The sequence below is a fragment of the Varanus komodoensis genome, unplaced genomic scaffold, assembly GCF_004798865.1.
Source record: "Varanus komodoensis strain SLA01 unplaced genomic scaffold, ASM479886v1 scaffold46_3, whole genome shotgun sequence".
In the NCBI taxonomy this organism is placed as follows: Eukaryota; Metazoa; Chordata; class Lepidosauria; order Squamata; family Varanidae; genus Varanus; species Varanus komodoensis.
Window position 1 is genome coordinate 1,545,456 of NW_025336044.1, and position 3,922 is coordinate 1,549,377.

General features: G+C 51.0%; 1 long non-coding RNA gene across 1 annotated transcript; it reads right to left on the reverse strand.

The window, feature by feature from the left end:
* Positions 1-632: 632 nt before the first annotated feature.
* LOC123030826 lies at positions 633-3,385 on the reverse strand. The gene is made up of 3 exons (XR_006416176.1): positions 2,927-3,385; positions 1,955-2,034; positions 633-1,021 (listed from the first exon to the last, which is right to left on the reverse strand). It is a non-coding gene; the product is annotated as an uncharacterized LOC123030826 (long non-coding RNA).
* Between the last annotated feature and the right edge of the window lie 537 nt (positions 3,386-3,922).

Here is a 3,922-nt window from a genome sequence, read left to right on the forward strand (position 1 = left end):
GTTAGCTCTCCGGACAGTCAGGCGGCAGCAGGGAAGGTGTCGCCATTTTGGCTTTTCAACATGCCAAAAATTGAGCCCAGAACTAAAAAAAATCCTCCACAGCCAAAATAAATGGCACCCAGCCGTTCCTGTGGTTGTTTTAGGCTGGGAGTGAGACTATTTGTGCGGGAGTCTAAGCAGGAGAGCAACCTGCTCTTGTTTCAGTTTAATGGCATCCACTGCAGATTGTCCTGAAACAACGTGCTGGAGACTACTAAGAGCCCAGGGAGAAGCAGGGCCACTCTTACTGCAAGATCTGGTTTCCTCTTGGCAGGAAAGAGAGGAGGTGCAAATTGCAAAATCACACTTCCTTGCAGTCCAGCTCAGCTGCCTTCTGCTGCTACCCAGAGCTCACTTTCCAGAAAGATTTCCAAGGGCATCTCCCTGGAAAAGCCAAGAGGAAAACAGTAGTGCAATGGACATAAATCAGTAGCAAGTCCTTGCAGTTGCTTATGTCTCACCACCACACACACACACACACACACACACACAACAAGGGATTTACCATCTCAGCACTGTCTGTACACAAGTCCCAAGCTTTTGCATAAAGAGCCTGCATACTTTGCTGGCCCAGAATCACCCGATCCCAGAAGTTCTTGGTGCAACAGAAACATCCATCCAGTTTAATGTTTAGAGAAGAGAGTCCATGAGGTGCCTAGGAATCTTTGAATAAACGTTTGTGCTTCTGTCCTGGGGACACAAGATTGGCCTACAGTCCTGATTCTATTGTTCATTACAGGCACGCAAACCTGTAATGGAACAACTAAAAAAAAAAACAAACTCTCTCGTCTGAAAAGCTGAGGCCAGAAAGAGAGCATTCTTCCCTGTTTTCAGTCTGGTACACAGGAACGGAGTAGCAACATCTGTGATCACTGGCCATTGGACGAATGCAGAATTCTCAGGTCCCCTTAGCTGGTTACAGCTGGGCAACATCCTTGACAAGAGACCTTATTCCGGAGAGGCATCTGTGCGGTAGACTCACCTAAGAAAATAGGAGGGGGGGATATGGTAGAATTAGAGAAGCATGAAAGAGGAGACCATAAACATTAGCCGCTGCTGGAAGAGAACCACATGTGCTTATTCCCCATGGCTGGTGAAGGCCTCCACTGCCCCTGGATGGAAAACAGTGCTCTGAGAGCCAGGAAGCCCAATGTGCTTCTTGGCTGTTTCCCTGACCTGACTGATTTTAAATGAGACTTCTGCATCCCATTACAACGGAGCTGGGGTCGCTCTGGTTTGCAGCTAACAGGGTGAAGTGACAGCAGAGAAAAGGAGAAAGGAAATGCATGGCCCGTTGCTCCTTCCAAACTTGGTAAACCACGACCCCAAAAGTGCCGGCATGGTGGATCGGTTGGTTGGGCTCAGATATTGGAGTGGTGAGGGGAAATCCCACTTCAACCAGACTTAAACCTGGGGGTCGGTTTTGGCCTCGCCAGCATGGCAAATTAAGCGGTGCATGCCGTTCTCTCAGAAAAAGCCAGAACACTGCTGTGCCTCCAACAGAAGCAAATGAAACTGGAACATAGACTCAGTACAGAGACTCAACAGGCAACCTCTCGAAGGTGCCGGTCAACCTGCTGCGTCTCTGCATCCGAAGCGGCCAGCTCACTCGATCCCTCCTATAGCAAAGGCTGTTGGCTGCAAGATTCCCAGCAGTAGCAGAAGCAAAAGCTTGCCAAAGGCAACCATCTTTTTTTGTTTTAATCCCACTTTGTCCACAACACCTGACCCACCTCACAAGATCAGGGAGGGACCAAACTTTCCTCGGCATTCCTCTAAAATTACAGTGCTCCTCACAGCCAGAAGGCTCGAAAGCATCCCACAGAAAGTTGCCTTGGGGCGCCCTTGCTTGCCAGGAGCACCTGGGGTGGAAAGAGCCAGAGGCAAGGAAAAGCACACCAAGATTTCTACTCACAAAAAGTGCCTCATTAGCTAGGCCCAACGTCTCACGAAGCTGTGAGCAAGCCTTCATGTTCTCCAGAACTCTTCTTCAGTCTGGATGTTAAACAGAAAGGAGCGGGTGGGGAGAAATAGGGCCCGCCGTTTATAACAGGAGCAGTGCGTGTGTCCTGGAAAACCTCAAGGGAAGCATGAGAGGCTAACTGCTTCGGTGGGATGGACAGCTCAGATGCTGGGAATGAGATGATTGTGGAAATGGACCCAGCTCCTGCTGCAGCCCGAAGAGCTGGGTCCCCACCTGGGGGAGCCTGCCTGGGGGAGCTTGCCCGGGGGAGATTGGTTCGGGGCAGCCGAGGGGCCCGGTCAACCCGCCTGCGGAAAGGAGGGATAGCAACAACATCCTGAGGCGGGAGAGCTAGAGATGGGAATCTTTCAGGCGGGGAACTCCGGAGATGGACCCGATAGTCCGCCATCACAGCTGCCCAACTGGGGTCTCAGAGGGAGGAGTGCAGAAGGCCAGAGAGGGCCGAGCATTTCACTTGTGTGTGAAATGAAGATGCTTGACAAAGAAGCGCTGGTAAGACTATTACTGCTGGGAGGGAGAAGCACTGCTCCTGACAGGAGTTGCTCAGAATGGCTATTCCCCCAGACAAACAAAATCCACACGATCCCTTGGTTCCACTCCATTCCTTATTTTTTATGGTGCCTTTTACAATCAGACTGGCGGATGTCTTGCAAGTCCAAGTGTTCCTCAGGCGTGTGGGTTTAGGGGTGCCAGAAGCACAGGCCAGGTGTTTTTTTGTGGTTTGGTCTCCATGGGCTTAGAGTTGCCCCTCCCGTGGTCCACACAGCTACATACAATTTATGCATCTTTTGGAAGGAAAGGCCTTGTCCCCCTCCCCTCATTCAGACGCCATTCGCCACACTGCAAAGCCCCCGCGTCGATCCCTCCTTGGCTACAGAGGGAAATGGAAAGCTTCCCCATTACCTATATTTGATATCAAACACTGTGGAATCTTCATCGTCATCTTCATCTTCGTTCAAGGGGGCCATCTCCACCCGTTCTGCCGGTGTCGTGATGATGTCGTACTTGCGGGTTTTCTTCATCTTCCGGCCAGACCTAAAACAGGAGGGTGGAAAATTATGCTTTGATATTGCTGACGCCAGAGACCAGAATTTCCTTGAACTCAACCAAATGGCTCAGAAGAAGCAGACTGAACAGATCTTGTCCCCCTGCCTGCCTTGCCCCCTACTCCATCTAAAGCTGCCCAGAAGCTGCTTTGGCTGGCAAAAGAAAGGGCTGTTGGAGGTACGGGGAAAATAAGAGACTCTATTGTTAGACCCTAAGTGGGAATTTGAACCCAGGTCTGCCCAGCTCTGGGAACAATTGACGGGAAAAGAAGGGGCCAGCAGAGGATGAGGTGGCTGGATGAAGTCACTGAAGCAGTGGGAGTGAGCTTAAGTGGACTCCAGGGGATGGTGGAGGACAGGAAGGCCTGAAGGAATGTTACCCGTGGAGTCTTGATGGGTCGGATGTGACTTTGCAACTAGCAACAACTGCCCAGCTCAAGCACAACAGGTGACGAGCAGGTGCCCCACCTGCTTTCCCCCATCAAGGCACGACTCCGTTTTGTGCTGGTTGCGTTCCATTTGCTTTGCAAAATGCCGACCAGCAAAGGGAACGTCACTCCGCATTTAGGTTCATCTGAGGGAATCGGTATAATAAAGCAGGCATTGCTAGAGAAAGAGCTGAGGCTGCCAAAAAGTGTCCCTCAAAACAAGGACTGTCTCTCCCCACAAAGACGCCCCCCCCCCCCACATCCTCCCTTGGCTTCAGAGAGACAAACAGAAAGCCATCCAATTACTAAGCAATGTGAAAGCTGATGCTCCAATTAACAAACCCTTCTCTCTAAACGGCTTGCTTTGATGTTGATTTACAATGGACACAGACAGGGGCCGGCACATGTGGCGCAGGTCGCATCCT